A 27,351-nucleotide genomic window follows, 5' to 3' on the forward strand; every position below is an offset into this window, starting at 1 on the left:
AGGCAAGACAGGAAGAGGTTTTGAGGAGAGGAGAAGGTACGTAAGAGCGGGTGACTTCTGATTGTGGGAGCCAATCCAAGATCATTCGTCAGATTCTGTGTGGGAAGAACATGTAAGACAAAGACAGGGCCTATTTCCTCATTAGCATGGAACATGAAGAACAAGGCTGCGGGCTGAGTAACCAGAAAACTGCCGTGCAAACCATCCTGGATAGGAGCAAAAGGGAGGAATGGTTCGCCCCAACTGGGATTGCTGAGAAAAGCTTTGTAGTTCACTGAGCTGCTAACAACTCCTTGAAGAATGAACACAAGGTTTCTAGGTAATGAAGAAAGAAAGGCAAAAATGTCAAAGGGATTGCCGTATCCAAAGAAATGGCACAAGGAAGTATGGCGTGTATACGTGAAAGGTGATGTGGTTGTCAGGAAAGTAAACCCATGCAAGCTGAGCAAAAAAGGAAAGGAGAGAGGAAGAGAGGGAGGGGAGAGGAAAGAAAGCAAAAGACAGAGAATCTGAAAGCATAGAGCCCAGCCTCCAGGGATCCAGAAACAGGGGCTGCTGCACAGGTGGGGGACACTGTGGGGTCTTCCTGTGTGACAGTGTGGCCACTCCCTGTCTGTCACGCCCAAGTAAAAGCTCCCGCCCTGCCTCCTTTTGCACCATCTCTGCCTTTTTGCATGCATCTAGTCTGCTCCACTTTTGCTCAAAAGCACTCTCCACTGCTCATCTGCCTGCACAGGGCTTAGAATAACCATATACCCCGGCCCCAGCCCCTTTACTCCGTACAACCTTCCTCTTAAAAGACACACAGCTCTCTGAGAAGTAGTCACTGTGTCCCTCTGAAAGTTAGAAAAGAAAGACCAGTTGTGTGGTGGCTACTTTGTTGTATATCTTTCTCAGACTGAGCTGTGTCCTTTGACCATGTAGTGGAGCCCCTTGAAAAGGCCTGTCCAGGGCCCATTATAGTAGAGGGGTGGTCCTCTGGGAGGTGAATTCAAAACCACACGCCCAGGAAAGGCAAGGAGCATGGAGCGGCTGGAGCACAGGTCACAGCCTCACTCAGCTGCTGTTCTGCTTTAGGAGAATCAAAGCCACAACAAGCAGCATCAGCACCAGCACCTGTGAGACAGCAGTGGGACCACATCCTTGTCTAAGAAGCATGGTGACTGTTGACAGCAGAGGACAGCATGAGACCATGAAGGAGATGCTGGGAGCCCAGGAGAGGTGAAGCCCAAGCTGAGGGGTAAATGCTACTGGATCTGCCAGATTAGCAACAGCACTGTGACCAGGGTCACGTTCATCCAGGTGAAGTCTGTCTCATCCTGGGAATGACCGGTGGCACATCAGTGGTTACTGCTACCAGCGTGCTCCCTATTCCCGGTGGAAACTCATTCCTTTAGCCTGAATGCAATCCCTGGTCATTTCAACACTTTCTGGGGCTCTGCCAGACCACGGTGGCCTTGCTCAAATCTGATCTCGTGTCACAGGACATATCTTCCCTGTCCATGTTGCGTAACTGGTGTTTAATGGGTAGAGGAAAAGAGGAAATCTTTTCTTTATATAGAGGCATAAATAGAAATTCTAAATAAGAAAAATAGATGTCTTATGAATGTATTCTTCTAGAAAAATATGGCCCTAGGAATCGGCTCACAGTCAGCTGTCTGCCCATGTTTCCTGGCCTTATTCAAACTGGTAGAGTAGAGGAGAAGAAAGTCAGAAATAAGCTTCTTTAGCACTGCAATCTGTACAATGTTCCTCTCACCTTTGCTGGGAGCTAAATTTAAATTAAGACTTTTCTGTACTTTCTGTCCATTTGTTAACTTGGGGGCTGAGCGATTGTTTGTTTGTTTAAGGCAGAGTTGAGAAGAGACCTGGGAAAGAGATGAAAAGCACACAGGTCTCTCTGCAGTGGATTTTCTAATGCAGGAACAGACATCAGCTGGACTGGATTGGAGGTGGTAAGCGGCACATTAACTCTTAAAGTGTTTAAAGGTAGCAAATCCATCTTGTCCTAGCCAGTTGTTTTCATTGGTGTTCATTTTTGAGTTGAGTGTCTTGGCTCCGTCTACTCATGGGAAATCCTCAGATTAGAGAAGATAAGCGAGTACCCATTTATCTCAGGATGCAGCAAAGAAACAAGGCAGAGAGCCCATTCGTCCTTACACTCCTCCTCATCCTCACCCTCACCATCCTCTTCATCCTCAGCACTTCATCATTACTATTGAGCTCCTCCTGTGTGCCTGTCCGCCCCCCAAGCTTTCTGACTGTGTCACCTTGTACGGGAGACAGCCGGTGGCTGGGCGGTTATAAATTGGATATTATTACTGTTCCCTATTTTGCAGTTGAGGAAATTGAGTTATAAATTACATAAAGCTACATAGGGGCTGAGACTGAAATCCAGAGGCCAAAGTTTATTCCACATTTTGTATCCTCAGTGAGGATGTCACACGTATTCTAAGGAATCTGAGTGCTGGGAGTGTTCAACTTCTGGCTGAGAGAATCCACTCCTGAACAGAGAGCGCTGGTCTGAGAGTTCTTAGGTGGCGTATGGGGGCTTTATAAAGAAAGGTCAAAATCTGTCTAGTAAATTGTGCAGAAGTTATGTTCAGACATTGTGTTTAACCTTCTCCCACATCCGGCAGGAGCTGCCATTCCCAGGTCCTTAGTCCAGGCCTCGAGGCTCCACGGGATCCAGAAGGCTAAAGCCTGGAAAGAATAAGCATGCTTACTTTTATAATCACATTCTTCCCTCATGAAAAGATCCACTAAATGAAACCTTTAAATAGCAATCTTTTTTAGCACATTTGGAAGTAATTCAATTTACTTCTTTAGAATCACAGCTACCATACCAAAGAAGACCTACCTTTATCTCCAACCAGAGCTTTGAATATTTATCAGTCTAATAGAAGTAGGGACATTTTGTTCTTAAAAGGGAAAAGATATGAATTCACTGATTGCGAGCATATTTATTGCTGGCCTATTAAGCACTGAGCTCTCGGCTAGGTATTGGGAAAACAAGTGTAAGATTGGTGTGGCAATCTTCTGCACTGAATTTTAAAGTCTACTATATTGGTAAATATTTGAAGATGTTATAACTTAAATAGAATGCATGCTATGATCGGAGGAGTGTAAGTTTATAGATTCTCCAAGTGTGGACATGTCATAAAGACCTCCTGGGAGAAATGATACTTGTATTAAGACCTGAGATCAGAAAGAGATAGGTGAGGGGATGTGGGTGTATGACAGGGTGAGACCATTCCAGCAAAAGGAAAAAGCAAGTCCACAGCTTCTTAGTCTGAAACTTGAGTGGTTTAGAATAAACAATGTCTGGGGTCCCTTTCAGCTATGGAATTCAACCCAATAGCTAAAGACAGAGAACAGCACTGGGGAAATATCTTTACCTGAACTTCTGAGGAAAAGTACAGAAATCAATTTGGGATGAAATCATTTGTTTATTCAATAGTTATTTTTTTCACTGCTTACCATGTTCCAGTTACAAAATCAGACTGAAGTGATCATTAATAAATAATTATTAAAATAATACATATATAATATATTTAAATAATCATATAGTTAAAAATAATTATTAAGTCCAATTTTACCAAGTGATAGGGAGGAAATAAGGTCCTGATAAAGCTATCCATCACAAAACTACTGAGGGCACCACACCCCATGATAAAACGTTAGGAACCCAGCAGGAATAAGCCAGTGGGACTCTGTCCACATTATAACTCAGATGCTGGTCAGTGCAACTCAGAAAGGGTAAAGATCAGAAAGAAAGAAAACTGTTGCTTTTATCAGACAATAAGATAATCTAAATTTAAAAAGCTTAGAATATCTCAAACCATTGGGATTAATAAGAAATTACACAAAAATTAAGGAAAAGGTTGATGTAGAAATAAACAATTACCATGTTACACAATTGTACAAATAGTTACATCAGAGAAATTGAAAGCTTAAAATGTACTTTAAAAATAATTCTGCCAAGATCTGAAAGATCTTTAAGCCAAAATTTGCAAAACTTTAGAGTTATTGTATTTTTAAAAATATAAATAAGTTAGCAATAACCCTATTTATAAAAGGAGAAACAGAATTTTATACCAAAGCCAGTTCTCTTCAAATTGATCTGTAGATTATATGCAATTCCAATCAAAATCACAAAGGATATTTCCAAAACATGGCAGACTATTTCTAATATTTATTTGTAAAATGAAAACATCAAAAACATCCAAGATAAATATCATTTATAGGGTATTACAGTTTATGATGAATTTGTTAAATTAGAAGTATATGACAGTAGCCTATTAACAGATAAAAATAACCAATGAACAAAGGAAAGACATCGGAGATAGATTCACCACCATTTAATGCTTGCATAGGACAAATCAGTGGGGAAAATGAACTACATGATATAGGAAACTGGGGAAATCAGTTACCTATCTTAAAATTTGAAATAAGGCCTCTGTATTGGGCTGGGGATTTAGCTCAGTGGTTTCGCCGCCTACTGCACAAGCACAAGGACCTGAGTTTGATCCTTGGTACCAAAAAAACCCACAAAACTCTGTATAGCATCTTACTCCAAACAATTTCACAAGAATTGAAAACCTAAATGTGAAGAAATAAAATCTGTTATACAAAAATACATAACAAGTTTTGCATAATCTGTTATACAAAAATACATAACAAGTTTTGCATAGAGTATAATTTCTTGAAAAGGACAAAAAGTGCCCAAACTGTAAAAGATTTTATATTTACCTAAAGTAGAGTTTAAAAGTTCTGCTTTATAAGACACCATACTTGAAAAGAAAATAAGTCTCAGACAAAGTATGCATGTATGTGATAAATTATTAGTATACAAAAGGCACAAATAATTATTTCCAATCAATCCAATGAAGCAAATGGCCTAAGGAAAAAATTGTGTAAAATTAAAAAAACAAGTCACAGAGGTAGAAATATAAATGACAAAAAAACACAAATAATGTTTAATTTCTCTATAAATGATAAAACAATGCTATAACATGTAACTAGTATCAGCCTAAAGGAAGAAAGGAAAGAAAGAACGCCTGGTATTACAAAATGTTGGTGAGGGTGTGAAGAAATGGTATTTCCTATATAATAAGAGGACAGTTTAAACTAGCAAACCGTTTTGGAGGCTATTTTGATAATATCTAGAAAGTTAAAGATTACTCTGAGCCCTAGAGAAACTCTGGGCCATGGAGTTAAGGATTGGTCTGCAACGATGAGAATGCAGAAATATTAACAAGTGTAAAAAATCAGAAACAACCGACATGTCCCAAAGGAAATCATGACGTGGTAGTACAAGGAATAAAAGACAATGTGAATGCTTTAGTGCTACCCATGGCAACACAGGTAAATCTAAAGATAGATAAAGCTTCACTCACCAAAAGCAAGCTGCAAAAATATATCATTTTATAAATTTTAGTAAACTCTGCCAAGGAGTAGTAAAGATATATGAGTAGATACAGTAAAAGCATAAAAACATGCATGGAGATGATAAACATAACATTTTTTAAATGACTACCTCTGGAGAGGTGAGAAGACTGGGATGGATTAGACACTTGAATTTTATAAAAATAGAGTAATATTTGAAGGAAAGGAAGAGATTTTCAAGCTTTGTGTTGAGAGCTACTGAAAGCCTGAGCAGAGGCAAGACTGAAAGTGGAGGATCCGCAGGATCCCCCCACAGGTGACACGGGGAGTTTAGGAGGTATTTTCTGTCTTTCAGAGTGCAGCTCTATGAACATGCTGGTCACTGATGACCTAGTATCATGCACTCCCAAAGTTAGCAGCTTTGAGTAACAGATTATCACACTGGCAGTTTCACAGGGTCAGGATTTCAGGAATGATACCACTGAATCATTGTGGTCCCAGCTTGGGATTTTTCTGGGGTTGCAGTCAAGACGTGGGCTTGGGTTCCAGGGACTGCAGGCTTGCGTGATTCCAGAGGTTGGCGGGGCCTCAGTTTCCCAGCTCCTGAGCCTGTCCAGGGTGCTGGTGACACAACAGCTGCTTCCTTCCTGAGACAGTAATTTTAAAGAGAACAAGCAATAAGTCCCAGTGACTTTTATGACTTAACCCTAGTATTGCATATTTCCTGCTTTGTTTTGTTCAAACGGAGCAAGTCGCAAAGTACAGACTACTCACAAGAGGAGACAAATTAGATTCCACCCCTTGAAGGAGAGAGTGTCAAAGAATCCACGGATCTATAGTAGTCCCCCTTGTCTACAGGAATGGGTTCCAAGATCCCTGAAGCCACAGACCTTACATATACTGAGTTTTCCTATACATTTATACTTATGATAAAACTTAATTTATAAATGAAGCACAGGAGTGGATTTATATGATAAGTAATAAAATGGAATAATTTTAACAATGTATTTCAAAAAAAGTTATGTGAATGTGTCTGTCCTCCAAGCATCTCACTTACTTGGCACTTTTTAAAAGTTTCTCTTTATCATAAACAAATTCAAACAGTGAAGAATTCCTTTTAACATTTTTTTCAAAATTGGCTTCTCAAACTTATTTTGCCTCGGCAGGCTTTCTATTCTAGTATTAACGATGATAGTCATAATGTTTGTGGCACTGTGCCGAGAACTGTGTGACAGAGGCAATAGCCCTCACAAGAACCCTATGAGGGGATGTCCTTACTGTTTTCATGTATCAATGAGGAAACTGAGGCACGGAGGTGTTAGATGACAGGTCTCAGGAAATAACTAGGAAATAGCCAAGCCAGGATTTGAACCCTGGTCGAGATGGATCCTGAGCCCATGATTTAACACGAGGTGAGCCAGACCATCCTGGGGAAAATCTTAGGGGAATCAGTCCTGACTTCTCTTCCAGTGGCCCCTTTTTCTTCCCTACCTAGTGGCCTGATGATGCACCCCCTCTTTCTCATCCTAGTGCTCTCGCTGCATTCTTTCCCCGGGCCTTCCTGGCTTAAGGTTGGCTCTGTACAAATTGTCCGTGTGGGTGCCTCGCAGCCCATGCTCTTCATGCTGCTGATAACCCTTCCTCAGAAAAACCACAGGTACATATGTGCTTTTGCTGCCAAGTCAATATTTGTAGAGATATTGCTCCAAGTAAAAATGTTTTATATTTACTATGAATATTAAATGTGATAGGTCTCCCACCACCTCAGCAGCTATTATGTATAGTAGCTGCCCTCTTCCTATGGTGCCTTACCCCTCCCCTGTGTGATGTCATGCCAAGATGGTTGCTCCCACCAAAGAATAAACCCTTCCTCCCAACATGACCCTGTTCCCGCCTAGAAAGTAACCTAATACTCGCTCACCTCCTACCATCTAGTGACATCATGGGCTCCTCCATTCCCTTGTCACTACCTCACTCAACCCCACCTCTGCCCCTACAAACCCCACCCCAGTCTCTATAAAAGACTCTCCCTGCCCCAGCCATATTGCTTTTGTCTCTCCTTTGTTCAGAGACAGCCCGGCAGATCTATTCCCCTAATAAAGGCTTGTTGTGGCCTGGTCTGGTCTTGGTCTTTGGCACTTTTACCTGACAAAATGCATTTTAGATATATGTATATTAAAATGTACATTAAATTGAAATTTATTATAAAATATTTCATATAACATATTTAACAAAATGTTTTATATTTTTCTCCTAAAATTTGCTTAAAAAGTCTGCAGAGTTTCTTAACTGTTTCCAAGACTTTCAATCGCCTACATTTTAGAAGGGCCCTCCATACTCTCTGGCTGATTAATTAATGTCCACTTAGACCACAACTGGAATAAGATGACAAGCCCCTGTATGAGCAGTGCTCAGGGGAAGAGGAATTCACACGCTCTTCCTTGCTGCCGAAACAGGGGAAGGACCAGGGGCTTCACACAGAGGACCCCAAACGGCCCGGAGAAGGGGCCAGGTGGGCTTTCAAAGCAGAGAGAGCTAAGCGCCAGGCTGATGGCCTGAGGCAGTCACCAGAGGAACCTGTGTGCAGAAGGGACTATAGGGGTCTGCACTAAAGACGAGCTGCATGTGATGCGGTTCGTCCACTTCAAGGGGGGTAAGGTGCAGATTAGTGCGAGCACTGCAAGGATTTGGTGCCAGCCACAGCGGGTTTCTCCTGGTGAGTCACGACCTGAACACTTCTGTCCATGCCTGAAAATGTCCAAGGCCTCTCACAGCTGCTCAAGGCATGGAGTGGTCAAGGCACTTCTGCATATCTGCGCCGGGACGGAGACAGAAGTGGGGAGACTGGGGGACTCTTTGTGCACCCACAGACACATCCATCACCACGTCACGTGGTCAGAATGGCCGCTGCCAAACCTCGGCTCCCTCCTGTTCTGTTCACAAGAAGGGACGGAACATGGACCGTGCCTGGCTTTACACGCAGATCTGAGGCAGTGGGCAGCAGTGAGCTGGGTAACGATTATGCAGGCCTTCCAGCCTGCTCACCACATCTGCCTACCTAGAGGAGATGCTCGCTCACCTTGGAATCCCTGGTGTCCCGTCTCCAGAAAAAGCCTGTCAGCCGAAGCCTGAGAAATCGCTGCAGATGACCTGGAGCATTGGGGCTAATAAAGAAAGGCGATGTGAAATATTAATGTCCCTCGTGCATGTGAACTTTTGACTGTGTCAAAGCCCTCACGGCCTTCACCACATGGTCCTGCGTTCTCTGCTTTATTGTTATTGATATTATTCAGCCCGATCTTAGACTGCTCTAAGAGTGCTGTTACTCCCACCAGAAAGGCATTTGTGTGCATCTCATGGCCTTGGAGATGATTAAGGGATGATTTCTATTCCCCTCCAGGCATTTGTCATTTTGCCTTGGATCATAAAAGTCCAGGGTAAGTTTCCAGGGAGATTTAATCAAGTGACTGGAGTGGAATTTTACAATGCATCTGTCCAGAAATAAAGGGAACGGATAAAGGATGAGGTGCACTGACACCCTGAGTTTGCTCCACTTTACAGCAAAGAGACCCTGACCAAGCCGCTCTGTGTCGGGAACGCACCATCTGGGGACCCAGGGGTGCGGCAGGCCCTGGTGTGGCCGCTCAGAGGTCTCTGTGAATTTTCTTCTCCCTTCATTTTTTTTCCCCCGTTAAGTTTATTAGTTCATTTTAGGTATACAATGCAGTTACATTCATCATTGGGATCTTGTACCATTACATGAGTCTCTTGGTTCTTATTTTTTTCCCCTTCCCCTGCTCTCCCTTCATCCCCTCCACCCTTCCCTATTTGCAAAGACTTTGTTTCCATTTTTTTCCTTTTCTCATATTTTTTCTTTTCCCTTCTTTCCTTTCCCTTACCCCTCCCACTTCCCCTGCTCCTTTAGACCTTTACTTCCTATTACACAATATCAATCATACATTTTTAAAATTAAAATTCAAGACCTAGGAGACATTACCACAGATTTTACAGAATTTAAAAGGATATAGAAAGCATGTTACAAAAATCTGTTTTGAAATAAATCTGACAACTTCTAAGAAGTACCTTGGAAGTACAAATTAATGAAACTAACTCTGGAGAAAATATATTGTTGTCATATAGGTAGGTTTTCAAGCTAGGAATATACTTTCTTTAATAGGTGCTATTCAAATTTTATATTTCCTCCCTTCACTTTTAAAGACAGATATGGGTGCTGTCACTGGAGGGCGTCTCCCAGGTGGGAAAAGTCTGCTTCCCTCAGAGACACAGCCTGGGACATCCCAAAAGGCCAAGGGGGGCGTGCGAAGGTGGGCAGCCCTGGAGTTGTCCAACATCTCTTTGAGGGTTGTGCTCGCTGTGTCCTGCAGGAGAACAGTTCATGTACAGGTGGAGTAAGGTGACCTCCTGCATCTCTGGAAATTATCCCCACCAGAGTCTCCACAGCCCCACAGACACTGCAGAGCTCCAGGGTATCTCAGCCTCTGGCCACTGTGACCACTGTGACCAAGGGGAGGCTGCGCACTGACCTACCTGGGTCTCCGCTGGTCCTGGGGGCACGCAGGAAGGAGCTGACCCCCTCCAGTAGCAGCTCAGGGCAGGAGGGTGGGGAATGGCAAGAGGTGTGAGGCACAGCCCTGTGGGAACACGGATCTTTTCACAGTGTGTCGGCGGGGGGGTCTCCTACTGGGAAAGCAGGGCAAGGAAGGCCTGAAACCCTTGTGACTTGGGAACAGGCCTGCAGAGTGGAGCAGGCGGACAGACAGAGAGCTGCCCAGATAGAGGGAGAGAGCGCAAGAGCCCAAAAGGGCAAGGTGAAGGGCGGGGAGGATGGGAAGAGGCTGAGCCAGGTAAGAAGACAGGAAACCAAGGGTCCAGCAAAAGCTTTCCTCGGGGCCCTGCAGCAGAGCGGCCCAGTCTTACCTCTGTCCCAAAGCCCACTACGAGCTCCTCATCCTCCAGTCTGCGCAAGTAGTTTCTGCTCTCATGAAACCCTCCACCTAACATTGTATTGTTCTTCAGCATTTATGCAGCACTTCCCCTTCATTATGGTAGTTATCACTTAAATGAGCAATAAAGCAAAGCTTCTACTACAGCGTTGTATCCATTAATGCCCTTTGATTGGAAATAAGAGAAACAGGAGAATTGAAGAGATAACCCAGGAATCAGCTGCCAGAAGGCCAGGGGTGTGGAAGAATGCTGTCGCTGGAGGACGGACGCTTTCTCTGCACATGAGGCGCTCTGTAATATAAGCTTTCGTTTTCTCTGCCCTTCTTCCACCTCTTACAGCCAGTGCGTCTGATCTGCCGCCTGCAGGCCACGTGACAGCTTGCAACGTGGCTCGACGGGACATAGGCTTCCGACGTTATTAAGCAACGCTTTCATGACTCGATCGTGTGCTGCTTGAGAGGGCACTGCGTGGTGGCCTCAGCAAAGGCCACGAAGGGCAGGGTGCACGGCCGGGCTAACCCCGCCTCTGCCTCCACCTCCACCGCTGGCCACACCCGGTCCAGGCAAAGCCCATGGATATGACAGGTGCTCTTGTACCGTGGCCAGTGAAATTCATCAATAATAGTATTTCAGCCTACCCGCACGCATGCACGCCGGGAGACAGGTGTGCACTGTTATCAAGCAGACATGTAAGTGTTCTCCGTTTTTAAGTTGGGGCTTGTTCTAATCTTTCCCAAAATAATTTAAGAAGTTAAAATATTTTTTTAAAAAGCACCTGGGAATGGTGGGGCACTCCTTTAATTCCAGCTACTTCAGAGACTAAGGCAGGAGAATCACAAATTCAGGACCAGCCTGACCAGCTTAGAGAGCCCCTACCTCAGAGTGAAAACTAGAATGGGCTGGGGTATAGCTCAGTGGTAAAGTGCCCTGGCTTCCATTACCAGCACTACCAAAAATATATAAATAGATAGGAAGGAAGGAAGGAAAGGAGGGAAGGAAGGAGGAAGAAAATTTCATTACTTACATGTATTAACTGCATTATATATTTGATATGTGGCCCAAGATAATTCTTCACTCTGACCTAGGCAAGCCAAAAGGTTGGACACCCATCTCTTAAAGTATTTTAAACATAAAGGCAAATACGGAAAATAACATAACAAACAACTGTACTTCTATCACCTAGCACAACCAAATCATCACATATTTGTATTTCTTTAAATAATATATAAAAATACAACTGAAGGTGCCACATACTCTCATTTTGTATGTCTAGATTCTTCCCTCCCAAGGGTCATGACTCCATCCCAATGGTCATGATGCTTCTGTCATTTTATTGTGTACTTGATGTGCATGAAAGTGATTATATCGTTGTATGACTTGACCTTTTTTTGCTTGATATTTTGAATTTCAGCTTAATGATTTACTCTGGTCTAATTCACTCATTTTCACCAAACAGTAATAGTCTATTAACTAAATATTCACTTTCTTCCTTTCTTCCTCCTTCTCCTCCTCACCTTACCTCACTCTTTTTCTCTGTGTCTCATGTGGACTTCCCTGGCTGCACCACACCGCCTGCCCTGTCCCCTGGGTCCTCTGGGCCAGTGATGACCTTCAGAGTCGCCCCATTGGCATGAGAGGACCAGGCCTCAGTATTAGCAGACCACCCAGGCCACAGCCACTGTGTCTGGGAGGGCACCTAGCTCCGGTGGGTCAGCTGTCAGTGGGCAAGGACAGCTCCCAGGAGGTGCACAGCATAGCGCTTGCCCTGGAAACCCAAGCCCTAAGGAAGGGCAGCCAGCTCTAAGGCAGGGCCTGGCCAGACCGCCCTAGGACCCACCATGGGCTGATAGGGAGGTTGACACTCAGTGTTTATCTACCCTTCTTCTAGTGTGGCTTCTGGCAACTCAAAGCCCTTGAAAGCTCACAGCTGGATTTCTTGTCCCTCTTTAGAAGTAGGTGTATCCTAGGTGTCTCTTAGGTGTGGTCAGGCAGAGGCCCCTGCTGATATTTGCAAGAAGGAAGTGAAATTGAAGCTGTATTTGTGCTCCATCTGCATTTCTGCTGACAACAGGGGCCTGGCAGACCTCTAGTGTCTAGGTCTAGCATCTAGGTCAGCAGTAGCAATCCTGTGGCGTGCCTGTTACTGTGTTTTTCTTTCAAGACAAAAGATGTTAATGTATGAGTTGTCTTTTCTAAACCAAAACCTCAGTGTTCAGGTTCAATTGTGGTGTTGGCGCTCTGCGATGAATAAGTGGGTTCAGGGTTGCAGTTTGGCCCTGAGTCTCTAAAATGTTCACCATCAGTGATCTAGATGCTAGTTTTCTGGATGGTGAGAAACAACTAATGGGGCATCCATTTTGCTTGGACATATCCCAGAAGAGCCTCATCTCTCTGGAATCAGTAAATACACCTCTAACTTGACATCTTGCTGGTTGTAGCCATGATGAAGTGGTTCTGGAGACAGAGGTTTGCCGATCATAGAAGAAGCAGCACTTCTTTGGGGGACTCAGTTCTGAGTGTGACTCTGTAGGCTACCTCTAGACTCTGAAATCCCTGGTCTACTTATTCAGAATTTCTTCTAGTGATTCTCCTAGTCACTTAGACTCTCTAAGTCACTTCCAGACTGATCTAAAGGTCCTGCATTTGGAAACTGGTTTGTATCAGTTATTTACAATTTTTATTTAACAACTTCTATCAGATATTTAGATAATTTTCTACTCTGTGATATTGTGAGCTATTGTGGTTTAGATCTCAAATGTCCACCGGAAGTCTCACATATTCATAAGTGGGGCTTTTGGAAGGTGGCTGGATTATGGGATTGCTATGCTCCTCAGTGGATTCATCCTCTGATGAGTTCCTGACTGAATGTGCTGTTAGGAGGTGGGGCTGGTCAGAAGAGGCAGGTCTCTGGGTTCAAGATGTGGAAGGGTATATCTTGTTCTGGCTTTTCCCTTCTACCTCTGCTTTCTGGCTGCCATGAGGTGCACAACTTTCCTCCACCATGCCCTTCCACTATGCTCCTTCTGCCTTGGAACCAGTAAACCACTGACTGAATTCTCCAAACAATGAGTCAAATTAGACCTCTCCTCCTTCATGTTCTGTGTGTAGGATATTTTGCTCCAGCAATGGGACAGCTGACTAATACACAAGCAATGTTACAACAAATATCTCTCTCTCTCTTCCCTCTCTCTCTCTCTCTCTCGTATATGAAAGACTTTTTCTTGGATATAAAGGTATGCCTTCAGCATTACTGGATCATGCCAAAGATTTATTTCATTACTTCATGACTTCTAGTTAAGTATGAGAGTTCGATTTCTCTACATCATCACCAACTCTTAGAATTCTTATACATTTTTATTTTTGCCAGTCAGTGTAAAGTGATATGTCTTTGCTGTTTAAAATGTACTTTTCCTACTAATTAGTGAGACTGAGCATTTTTTTTCATAAGTTTATCCATCGTTCATGTTTCCTCTTCTATGATATCCTTAGTGAATTGTTCTCCTTAGTTGTTCTTTCTCTTATTGATTTAGGAATCTATTTATGTATCCTAGACTCTAACCCTTTGTTGGCTATGTGTGTTGGAAACATAATCTCCTGATCTATAAATTATCTTTTAATTTTTTATAATGTCTTTCAATTATATGGAAATTTTAATTTTTTCAGGTGGTTCAGAGTTATCATCTCACCATGATAACTGACAAATCTCAGAAAGTTGAGGAGTCAGACTGCAAACTTGCAGCCACTGACATCTGTGGTTTCAGCCATTCAGTCAATAGAATGAATATCTATTTGAGCCAAGTAGTACAACTTAGGTTATCTTTTTTCTTAGTATTTAATGTAGTTTATCATTGGTTTATGCTGAGGATATATGAAAATGTAAACTGCCAATTTTCAGTCTTTGATTTACTCCACACAAGATTCCAAATTGAGGTGGGGTGGGGAAAGAAAGAACAGATCATCAAACGAGTGCTGATTGAATCATATCCTCATTCTTGCTTCACAGGTAATTGGTCATCTTTTTTGAGTTTTCCCAGTGACATTATGAGAGATCATCAAACCAAAGTTCCAATGCAGGCTTCAGATATAAGACAGCAGGTCCTGGCCAGGCAAAGAAATGTGTGTACACTACAAATGTTTGGCAGGATGAATATTAAATAATGGATACTGATTTCTTAGCTGTAGAAATAGAATTTTACTTTGCATAAAAAGGAGAAAGCTCAAGTCAGATCAAGAAGATAGACAAGGATTCAGAGGAAGTAATGCTTCCACCAAAGAGAAGGAGAAGCAACAGATACAAAATCCAAAAAATATAATAAGAAAGTGTGAGAGTTTGGATCTAAAACCTCCTCCAAAAGCCTCGTGTGTTCAGAGGTGGAGCTTTCGGTGGACACTTGGATGTGAGGGCTCCCACCTCTTTGTGGGATCAATCCCTGGACGACTTCACAGCTGAAAGGGCTGGTGGGTACTGGGGGATGAGTCACCAGGGCTTTGCCTTTGAAGGCTGAGTCTTTGCTCTGGCTTTTACCCTTTGTTCTGTTTCCTGGCTGCTATGAAGTGAGTGGCTTTCTTCTGCACAGTTGCTTCTGCTTTGGAGCCAGCTGAATATGCACTGAAACTTCTGAAACTGTGAGCCAAAATCAATCTTTCCTCCTTTAAGTTGCAGGTCTCAGAGATCTTGTCTCATCAAGAGTCAGGTGACAAACACAGCAATCCATAACCAGAGACCTTCAACCCATTTAGTGTGGCAGATGTGTGATTGGCAAGGAAGGAGTTTTATAGGTAAAGCCAACAGGAATAACGTGTCTGTAATCATTGACTAATAGATGTCTTCAGGAGAAATAAAAGAGTGTGGGAAGTTATTTTAATGATGGAAGCCAAAATAAGAATATTGAAATGTAGGTGTTAAAAATATCTCAAGTTTCCTGGAGATTAGCACACTGTTTCTCAGTCATTTAAGGTACCACTGTCAGAGAAAAACATTAGCCGGGTGGCTGTGAGGTGTAGCTCCTTTTCTGTTCTTGCATTAAGTTGACGGATCTCCATATTCAGTGATACACCAACAAATGGTAAGGTTATAAAAGTACAAGAAAGTCACAAGCACGAAGAATGCAGAAATCCAAATGAGAAAACCCAGGCTTCTTCAAAGATTATTTCCTCAGGGATATTTCTGAGTAAACTCTAACCTGGATGGTTGGAAGAGAGTTACAAAATGATAGGTGTTGCTGCCTCTAATCTCTGGTTTTACTAAACAGGGCATTTATTCTTGAACCCTTTTAACTGAGCCACACAAGCCCACAGAGAGATTTATAATACTTAGATGTGTTTTACAATCTTCTCTGAGTTTCTTTTCTAATAGCTGGGACAAAATACCTGACACCCACAAGTTAAAGGAGGAGAGGTTCATTTCAGCTCCCAGTTTGTAGAGCTTTAAGTTCGTAGTTGGCTGTCGCCAAGGCAGGGTGGCATGGCAGAGGAGCATCACAAAGGAGAAACAGCCCATGGCATAAGAGACAGGAAGCTGCTCAGAGTTCAAGGGAGAGGAGGGATATATAACACTTCCAGGCCACATCCACAGAGATGCACCCCCTTACCACCAGGCTTCACTGCCCAACATCACACCTAGCTATAAACCCTTCAGTGGATCAATCCAGAATCACAAACCCATGATCCAGTCACCCCCCAAATGTCCCACCTATGAGCACATGAGGCTTTGCAGGAACATCTAAATACAGGCCATAACAAATCTTTATTTGAAATATCATGTTGTAGTTATCCAAAGCACATCTTGATTTTCCCTCAGAACACATGGACATCTTAGAAGCAGATATGCCTACAGTGAATGAAAACAGGTGTCAGCTGCCCTGTGGAACCACCCGGACTCTGCCCCTTACCAACTGTATAACTTTGGTCTTCTCCAAACTTGAATTTTCACACTTGTGAAATGATAATTAAAGGAACCACAGACTCTACCAATACACAAAGCAGACACAAACTGAACCAAGTTCTGTGCACCTACATACAGTAGTTGGTTAAGAGACCTAATTACACAGCATGCTTTAAAAAAAACTACATGAAAATATGAGCTGATCTTGGTTTTGAAGTTACACAATGTCAGTAGGTTAAAAGTCAGTTAAGTTTGGGCCAGGGATTTATCTCAGTAGCTGCTTTGCACTGTGCCTACTTTGCATGGTGTTCAATCCCCAGTACCACAAAAATAAAAACACAAACAAAAATCAGTTGAGGTAATTTTAACCATGATTTAAAAAATTAAAACAGTGAAAACTTGTAATAGACTGGTACAGTATAGAACAAACTAGACTCAAATAGAAAATACTACAGTCATACCATAGCAAGAAAACAATATTTTAAAAAATATGTGATTATGTGTTTCTCAGGATGTGTGTGATTTATCAGGTAAAAATAATTAGCTTAAATTTAAAATAAATAATTTTGAATAAGATGATCTCAGTTTTAAAGTAGGACTTTGGACCTCAAGTGTAGTTGTCTTGCTGACAGAAGATATCTGCCCAGTATAGGGAAGGGCTGGATGCTGTAGGAGTCTGTAGTGGACATGAATCCTGAGTCATGGGATGAATGATGAAAGTAACCCAGGGGCTGAGCATTCCCAGGGATTAAAGTCTGGATGGGAAGAGCGGGTATCCCAGAGAGTAGCGAAGGGCTATTAGTAAGATCTCGGCTGAGTCACTGGGGGATCCAAATCACTGGCCACAACTGCCCTCACAGGAAGAGCAAATGAAGACTCACTGCCCAGAAACTTCCTCTTCTATAGGTCCTGGACTAGTGTAGCTCAGTTAAAAGGCAGAGTTCAAGAGTAAATGTCCTGTTTAGTAAAGGCTGGGGCAGAAATGCGTATTATTTTGTGATTCTCTTAGACTAGAGCTCACCATAGAAAGTTCTGTGAAAAAAATTATGTTTGAAGAAAACTCAGTTTTCTCATTTGGAACCAAAGTCTAAATTTTCATTCTATTTAACATCCTATGAGCTGAGTCACAATTTTTGCCAACAGAGTCATTATGAAATTTTGACATAAGAATGTGGTAGTCTTGGAGCTTTAACTTTAATTCATTTATTTAATTAATTATATCTTAAGAAATAGTGTATTGTGCTCCCATTATGTTTTGGCAACAGATAAACTGAGAAAATGGAGTAGACAAGAGAGATAGTGCATTGAGCTTATAAAAGACTGAAAGCAAGGTGCTATGAGAAGACAAGGGGAGGTCACACAGTAGTGCCATCTCTTCTGGCCTGAGAGTTCATGGGAGACTTGTTTAAAGAAGTAACATTTAAATTAAGGGTGCTTGTTAGGAATGAGTTTATTAAAGTCACAGGGTAGGGGTTGGATTTGTTCCAGGTAAAGGGTTAATATATTTGAAGGATACAAAAAAAAAATAGAAGGAAAGGAAAGGAGGAAGGAAGGAAGGAAGAAAGAAAGGAAGGAAAAGAAAGAAAAAAAGAAAGAAAGAAAGAAAGAAAGAAAGAAAGAAAGAAAGAAAGAAAGAAAGAAAGAAAGAAAGAAAGAAAGAAAGAAAGAAAGAGAAAGAGAGAAAGAAAGAAAGAAAAAGAAAGAGCAACCCATGGGCACAACTAGGAGGTCTGCGATACTGGTATTCCAAGGAGCGACCTCCTAGATTCTCTGTTCCCCACCTTAACTCATGCCCCACAATACTGCCTTGTAACACTCCCCGAACCAGGGCTCCAACCACAATCGTTAATCTGTTTATCAATTGTGTGTTGCTGAAGGTTGGCTGACCTAAGCAGGATTCATCTGAGGGTTTCTGCCTCAAGCCAGGGCCACGGAGATTTGGCTCCTTGCTAGGTTTGGACTCAAGCCCACTCCACTTGAATCTGTGCACTTTCACATGCAGTCAAATGTGCTTCAGCTACGTGGGGAGGCCACTCCCAGAGAGCAAGAAGAGGCACAGAGTGTCTCTCAAAGAACCTTAACCATGGGCCATCACCACTTCTTCCTTTGTTGGGGAAAAATATATAGCATAAAATTAATAAACTTTAAGTTCTCTGACTGATTTATCTTACCATAAGGTCTTTTAGTGTCATCCGTGTTGTAGTATATGCCAGAATTTTCTTTCTTTTAAGGGCCAAGTAATTTCCATTCTATGTATATATCACATTTTATTTATCATATATATTCATTAGTAAATACCCACATTGCTTCCACTTTTTGACAATCACAAATAATATTTCTATGAATAAGGGCTACAAAGGCCCCATGAGTTTGAGTCCCTACTTTAAGTCTTTGGGCTAAATCCCCAGAAGGAAAATTGCAAGATCATATTGTATTTCTTGTTTAATGTTTTGAAGAACTACCGTACCATTTTCAAGTGTGGCTATACTATTTTACATTCTTACCATTGATGCACAAGTGTTCCAAGTACTCTCTGTTTATGACAAAATTTTTTATCTTCTACTTTTACAGTAAAAATCACACTAATGGATTTGAAGTAATATCTCATTGTGATTTGGTTTGCATTTTTCTACTAATTAATGATTTCAAACATTTTTCATGTGCTTCCTGGACATTTGAATGTCTTCTTTGGAGAAAGGCCTCTTTAATCACTTTTGCTAATCTTTAAATTGGGAGGTTTGTTTTTCTTGCTGTTGAGCTGGAGTTCTTTATATATTTTGGACATTAATCTTTTATCAGAGATATGATTTGCAAATATTTTCTCCCATGTCACTCTGTAACTGTGTACTTCAGTATACAAAAGTTTTTCATCTTCACAGTCTGATTGAGCCATTTTTTTCTTTTGTTGCCTGTAGTTTTGGTGTCACAGCCAAGAAATCATTACAAACCCAGCCGGCCGACGGTTCACCTCTTTTAAGGAAAGAACGACAGTGTTATAGGGTGAATAACTGGCATCAGAGAAGCAGTCTGGCTGAAAGTCATCCTACCGTGTCTCCCTTTCCATTTCAATCACTCCCTATCGGATTCCCTTTCCAGTTCTGCCACTCACTTCTGCTCTTAGAACAGGAGATCAGTCATTTCAGAGGTGATTGTGACTAAGACTTGCCCGAAGGAATGACAACTCCCAAGAATTTTTGCATTTTCAGTTGGAAGGAAATCCTAAACCAAGAGTAAGAGGTCTTGCCTGTGAAATTTGGCTCATCTCAAAGAACATGACAGAAACCTTCTCAGATGCTTAAGCTACAAATGAGAAAGCCAGCTCAGTTCTGCAGTTGTCAACCTTTTTTATTGAAGTTATTGAAGACTTAAAAGCATCAAGCTGCTCTGTTAATAGAAGTTATCAGGATTCTGCTACACATAGGCCATGGTGGTGGGGTTACTTTTAAACCAAGTTGACCTCATTTGTGCAATAAGCAAAATTTTTATTAGCCTCCCTTGTAAACACTGATCTCCTCTTCAAGGAGATCACCACCCCTGTGTGATGGCAGATAACTGCTTCACTTTCTTTCAAAGCTGTTTTCAAGTCATATTTATCCTGTCTATTGGTGACATAAAACTGAAAAAGATATTTTCTTAAAGCCTTCTTCATGTTTTGTCAAGCCCTTTTTATATAGTGTAATTGATAAAATAAAACAAAGGGGTTTTCCCAATCTGCTAAGTGTAAAATCATGTTCCTGAAGATGTTCTGTCAGAGCATTCTCCCTTACAGGAGATGCTGACACACACACACAAATGCACAACTAATGCAAAGAAAAGTTTATGTGAATGTGAGGGACAGGGAAAAGGGATTGGAGAGAGCCATGAGCCAAACTGGCTGCAGGAGGGCGCTAGAGATCTGGAGAGAATGGAGAAGATTGGTAGAGGTATTTACTGCCGATACAAACTGAAGAAAAAGGTGGTAGAGGGGCCCCGGAGGGCGGGTCAGTGCCATCCACCATGCCTAAGTCCATGTCAGCCCACCCACTGGCATCCACTGTGGACACCCAGGCGTAGGCACAAATACAGTGGCCCTTCCTGTGGCCTTCCTGATAAAAATTCCAGGGAGACTTAGGGATAAAGTAGAGAGGCAAAAAAATATGCATGACGGAGGTTAGAGGAAAGGCTTTCTATGCCTAATTTGTTGCAGAAATTATTCAAGACCAAGTCAACTGTGAAAATATGGCCCCTGAGACCCTGCTGAGGTCAGTGTGCACCATTAGGATCTGCTGAGCAAATACTAGCCATGTCATCGAAAGCTGCTTGGTTGAAGCTCTAACTGATATACCAATTTTTCTAACCCCCACTTTTAATAAGGGAATGGATTGGGCACCAGCTAAGGTGAACACCGTTGCAGGTAATTCTGCCGAGCAGGATGAAAGCGCACTGGGTCTCTGGGACAGAGAAATGATTTCTGTTGTTGCCTCTTTCCCCCCCTCTCTCCCTCAGTAGCTGGGCATTCACCTCAGATCCCACAGGGAATGACAGGAAGACACAGCTTCCGGTGGGATTTTACTAGGGGTCTGGGAGCAGAACTGTTTTCATTCAAATTGGCCAATCCTTGGCTGGATACAGGGACATAAATAAGAGCTAAACGAAGCCTGAAAAACAGAAAAAAGAGATGGTAGGGCAGGGAGCCCAGTGATCTCATGGGCTAGCAATAAATCAGTGCCACCAGAAGAAAAGGTTGTTTGATAATTCAGAGAATATTCTACCAAGGGTGTATTTCACACTGTCCCTAGATTTATAAATATGCTCACTACCCACCAATAGAAATCTCTCCCCGGATTTTACTCTCTAATGGCCACATAATAAAATGTAATATATAATCTTGTTCTAAGCAATAAATAGGAAAGACTCGGCAGCACTATCTTCCTCCGGAAATCTTGAGTCTTCGGGGATGCATATTCATTCACACAATAAGGAGACACAAATCAACATGGTGGCTGAGCAGGCACTGTGAGTGATGATCTCAGCTCCTAATGAAACCAAACCATGAAAGGCATTGGAAAGATTGATTGAAGTTAAGTTAGCTACCAGTGTTAGCTGGGGTACCCCAGGCTGTAATGAAACTGCCAGGGGTTATTTATGGAGACACAGGGTTTGGGGTGTAAGTTATGTCCAGCAGGCCATTCTTACAGACACACACGCTTTGTGTGCCACAGTGAACAAAGCAGCAGACACCTGGTCGCGCTGGTCCCCTCTGTCCCTGGGAGGGATGATGTGCTTTCCCAAGCATCTGCACCACAGAGCCCAAAGGCAGGCTCTGGACCGGAAGGAAAATTTGTCTCAGTAAACGTATTGTTTGAAAATGTTGACTGGGCAGGCCAAGAGAAGGTGTCAAAATCAGCACTGCTTTAAAAACAAAATAAAACAAACGTGTGCAAAAACGATGCCTTTAAACCAGCATACAAGGTATGTTTATTTTCAATGTTTGTTAATCTCTTCTGGCCATGGGTTCTTTCATAAGACCCAGGAAGGAGTAAGGCAGAAGGAAAACCAGTATTAATTGCATGCCCTCGAAGCACACTCCCCTTGGTTGTGTTTGTCTGTTTGTTGGTTGGTTGGTTGTTTTGTTCAGTACAATGCTAGGAATTGAGCCCATTGCCTTCACATTGAGTTATATCCCCAGGCAATTTTTTTTTAAAAGAGACAGGATCTCACCAAGCTACTAAATTGTCCAGGATGCAGTTGAACTTGCAATCCTCCTGCCTAGAAGAGTACTGGCATTATTAGCTGGGCACCACCATGCCTGGCTGGAATGCCCATTTAATGGATGCAAAAAATAAGTAATTTTTTTTTAGGGAATGCTGCTAGAAAATAGTGTGGTTTTTATACTTGCATTAATCAGTGTTCTAGAAGGAAATAAATAGCACCCTCAAAATAGTTTTACATAAGAATTTTATGAACACCTGTGTTAGTCAGGTTTTCATGGCTGTGAAAAAATACCTGAGAAAAACAACTTAAAGGAGGAAAGATTTGTTTTGACTCAGAGATTTGGAGGCTTTGGTCCATGGTCAGCTGGCTCCATGGCTGTGGGCCTGAGTAGAAGCAGGTGAGGTAACATCATGGCAGAAGGCAATAGTGAAGAAAAGCTGCTCACTTCAGGCAGCTAGGAGGCACAGAGGCTGAGAGTCAGAGACAAGGGAGTGAGGACAAGTTACAGTTGCTAAGATCATGCCTCCATGAACCACTCATTTCAATGAGCCCCCTCTTCTGGTAGCCCATTTACCTATGAACTCATCCATGGACTAATCCAATGGATGCATGATTAATCCAATGGCTTAATCACTGACAAGTTTAGCAACATCATGATGCAATCAACGCTCTAGGCTTCAACTCTCCACACTGCTACATTGGAGATAAAGCCTCAGTGCATGTGTCTTTAGAGGACACGTCATAGTTAAATCACAACAATGTCCTTTACATCACAGAGGAAGACAGATGTAGGGGAATTAGGTACTCACATATAGAAAGTAGTTAAAGCAGTGACAACCCCTGTGCTTGAAGGTCTGTTGTATGGACCCAATCAGATGCTAGAGAGAAGTGAGCTTGGATAATTTGGTACACATGTGTGGCCTCCCAAGGCACTAGAGCCAGGCAGAGAATGGTGGAGAGTAAATCTGAATGAGGAAATAGAACAGCTAGCAAACTGTCACATTCTTCAATCCAGCTCTATCTGCTGTACAATTTTGACTTTAAGATGAATGAGGGAAATAGGATGGAAGTAACCTGAAAGACAAGACTTTTCACTAGGAATACAATTTTGTGAACTATAGCATAGTCAAGAGCTGGAAAGGACCTGGGATTTAGCTGAGTGGCCCTGGACCTGCCTTGCAAATGCAAGGCCCTGAGTTTGATCCCAGGTACTGGGGGGAAAAAAAAAAAGAGCTGGGAATGTCACCCAATCAGAAAGTGTCTTTAATTTCCTGCCTGGCAGGCTCGAACAAAGGAAATGGGAAAATGGTGCACAGGTTTTGCTGTCTACATTTGACTCCTCAGAAGTGCCTCTCTTAATTTGTCACCTTGAATTCTGCAAGAGTTTTGTTAAATGATGCCCAGGGTCCTGGATAACGAGGGATAGGCCAGCAGGCACAGCAATAGCAGTGAAGACCCCAGCAGCTCTTGTCTACAGAGAGGGGAGAAAGAGGCTCAGGAGAGAGTGGAGAGCAGATCAGGCAGGGTCCGTGCTGTGTGGTCTCATCAGAGCCTCCCAAGACAGGCACTGAGACAGGGGCTTGGCCTTGAGGTTTGCATGGGAGCTGATAACAATGGGAAGACACAAATAAAATGAGGTCAGTGAAAGATATGAGTGAAAACCGCACAGAGGACATTTCAGAATTAACCCACTAGGCAAAAAAGAGAACAGAGCCCTGACTTGTCTGGTCGTCTTCTCCATTATGTCACAGTAGTTCTCATGGGCATTCCCAGGCTGCTGCTCCACGTCTTAGAACAAGTTTTGAGATGCCAGAGGAGCAGCAGAGAGGACAACACAGGGCTGCTTCCAGAACTGGGGGTGAGCTAAGGTGGGCTGAGGAACCAACTCATTATGGCTCAGATTGTTCCAGTGTGGTGACCTAAGGACACTGCATCTGAAGACCAGCCAAGCATGGCCTTCCAGATGAGACCGGTGAGAACCAGAACCAACTGTGCACACTCAGGGTGAAAACTTATGAATCTTTGCTAATGTCATTTGACTTTTCCAGGAGCTCTTTCCTGGGATGATGAAAAAACTTTCCCCAGGAATGCAATAGGCTAAGAAATGTCTTCCTATATTTTCTGAGGCTGCAGTAACTGCTACAAACTGTCACTTAAAAAACAGACATCTATTTTCTTACAGTTCTAAAGTCCAGTAGTCCAAAATCAAGGTAGTAGCAGAGCCATAGGGGCTTGGATTCTCTAAGGAAAGAACCTCCTTTACCTCTTCCTGGCTTCTCCTGGTCACCAGCAATCCTTGGCATTTATTGGCTTATAGACACCACACTCTGATCTCTTCCTCCATTGTTACAGGGTGTTTTCTCCACGTGTTCCTTTGCCTCTGTATTTTCTTCCTATCAGGGTACCAATCATTGGATTAGCCTCTCCCCAGTGCAGTGTGACCTCATCCTAACTAGTTACTTCTGCAGAGACCTTCTTCTAAATAAGGTCCTACCCTGAGATTTTTGTTAGACAGGGATTTGGGGAGCGATGCTATTGAATTCACTGCCCAAAGACATCCATGTGATATCCCTGAAACCTGTGAGTGCGACCTTGTATGGAAAGAGTGGATACTAATTTATGGGGCAAAATATGTAAGTAATTAATGATTTTGAGATGAAAGCTCATCCCACATCACCTGTGTAGACCTCCCACAGGGATCCCCATAAATTATAGAGAGCACCGGGTTGGAGGAGCGCACACACTCAGAGGAAGGCAGTGGGGTGATGGGCAGACAGAGAGGCTGCCACAAGCCCAAGATGCCACCAGCTACTCAAAGCTGAAAGAGGCGAGGCATGGGAGAGATAAGGACTGCAACCTGACAAAACCTCGAATTCAGACTTCCATCCTCCAGGGCGATGAGGATATAGATTGCTGTTCACTGAAGCCACTCAGTTTGTGGTATTTTGCTTTAAAAAAAACTCAGGAATCCAGTGTAGGAAATTGTCTTGAAATTCATTTGTTTGATGCTAGGGTACTGGATTTATTCTTATTAAAGAACTCTTCTTGATGCTACGAATAGCATCTAATGACTTTCTTCTTAAGAATTATTTTGGTACCTTCATACTAGGCTCTGGCCACCAATTCTGGACTATTATGATGCAAAATGTCTACATAAAGCCCCTGCATCAATGCCCTGCATTTAAATGGGCTCCAATATTCTCATAAATGGCTCCTTTTTTGTTTCTTTTCTTCAATAAATCTACTATCGTTCTGTTGAAGTAGGGATCCTCTTCACTCTACTATGTTGGGGAAGCCCGCTTTCAGCCCTGGTGACTATGGTGTAGTTCTTGGACACATAATTCATTTTTCAAAATCTAACTGATAATAAGATGGAGAGAAAGGTACAGAGATTTGATATATACTCCTACCTTACACTTGTATATCCTCCCCCATTATCAGCATTCCTGATTCTCCTGTTCATCTCTCCTGTCTTCTCCCAATCCCTGTCAACCCCTGATCTTTTCATTGTCTCCATAGTTTTTCCTATGTCAGAATGTCATATATGAAATCATATAGTATGTAGCATTTTCTGATGCCTTCTTTAATTTAGTAGTATCCAGATAAGATTATTCCATGTCTTTTCAGGTTTGATCACTCATTTCTTTGTTGAGTGATTAGTATTCCATTGTTTGGATGTATCACAGTTCACTCATTCATCTACGGCAGAACATTGTGTTTCTTCCAAGTTTTGGCAATTACTCATGAAGTTGTTACAAACATCTGTATACAGGTTTTTGTGCCGGTATGTTTTCAATTGCTGTGGATAAATGCCAAAAAGTACAAAAAGGATGGTATTAGTATGTTAGGCTTTGTAAAAGAACAAAACAAAACAAAAAAATGTGAAGCTGTTTTCCAAAGTGGTTGTGCCATTTTACATTTCCATCAGTGATAAGTAAGACCTCCTGCTGCTTCACAACCTCACCAGCATTTGACATTGTCAGTGTTTTGGATTTTTGCCCTGCTAGATGTTCAGTGTTATCTTGTCACTTAAATTCACATTTATCCGATGATACAATTTGGAGAATTTTTTCATACATTTGTGTGTCATCTGTATGTCTTCTTTAGTAAAGGGCCTATTCAGGACTTTGGCATTATTTTTAATTAGTGTTTTATTATTATTGAGTTTTAAGAGTTCTTTGTGTATTTTGAATGACAGTCTTTTATCAGCTACGTCTCTTGAAAATATGTTCTCCCCATCAGTGACTTGTCTTTTCATTCTTTTGACAATTTCTCTTGCAAGACAGAAAATTTTAATTTTAATGATCTACCTTATCAATTCTCTTTTCTAAGTCATGTCTTAGCTTTGATTATATCTAGAAATTATCACCAAACTCATGGTCATCTAGTTATCTTCTAGGCAATTTATTGTTTTTTAGTTCACATTTAGGTTTGTGATCCATCCTAAATTAATGTTTGTGGAAGATTTAAATGTTCATCTAGATTCTTTTTTGTTGTTTGTTTTTGGTACCTCCTAACCAACTCAGAGTTAAGCCCAGCCGGGATCATGGGGTACAGCCTTAGAGGCTGACAAAGCAAAGCAGAGCTTTGGGGCTCCTCCAAGAAATCCAGGGCCTGCACAGTGGAGAACTTCAGCTTCCATTTTGTGGAGCAGTGACCTCCAATGTTTTGACTGTGCATTTGCTGGTAATTTTTTCTTTTTAATTGCATATATCTAAGATAAATCTCTAGGCATATATATTAAGTATATGTGATTTTGTATTTAAGTATTTATAAACTGTTTTGTATGTTTTAAAAATCATAGACAAAAGTATAAATGGAAATGCTTAAATTGAAATAAAGTTTAAAAATAAAACATTCTTTAAAATAATTTTAAATTTACTTACTAGCATCGCCAAAATCTTTGGATACATCACTAAAATGGCATTACTAATATTTTTGTGAAAATGCAGCAGCAGGAAATTATGACAGAAGTTGAGCTGTGCAGATTTCCAGGCCTTGGAGCAGAGGAATGCAGGTCGTGCCCTAGTGCAGTCTCAGGGTTATTTCAGCAGAAAGGATGCCTCTGCTTGTTGCTGATTAGGCTCCGATTGGGAAATGATGAAAATTTAAATTATTTTTGCTCTTAGAAATGCAAGTAAATGTTCTCTAATAGAAATATAATTGATTTCTGCCCTGTAGAAAAGAAAAACATAGTTTTTTGTCCGACAGGATATCACTCACTTTTGCAACTATTAACAAATTAATTTTAGCTTTCCTGATTCACCGTAAATATGTCTACTCTTCTTATTTTCCTTTAATCATCTTACAGGGTTTCTCATCAATTAATAAACTGGATTCAATGATAAATATTCATTTGAAATACATGTATAAACAGCCATGATTTTTCTTTCAAATTAACCACTAACAAATGAAAACAA

The sequence above is a fragment of the Heterocephalus glaber genome, unplaced genomic scaffold (genome assembly GCF_053883595.1).
Source record: "Heterocephalus glaber isolate CG9 unplaced genomic scaffold, H.glaber_assembly_v1.0 deba00000281, whole genome shotgun sequence".
Classification (NCBI taxonomy): domain Eukaryota; kingdom Metazoa; phylum Chordata; class Mammalia; order Rodentia; family Bathyergidae; genus Heterocephalus; species Heterocephalus glaber.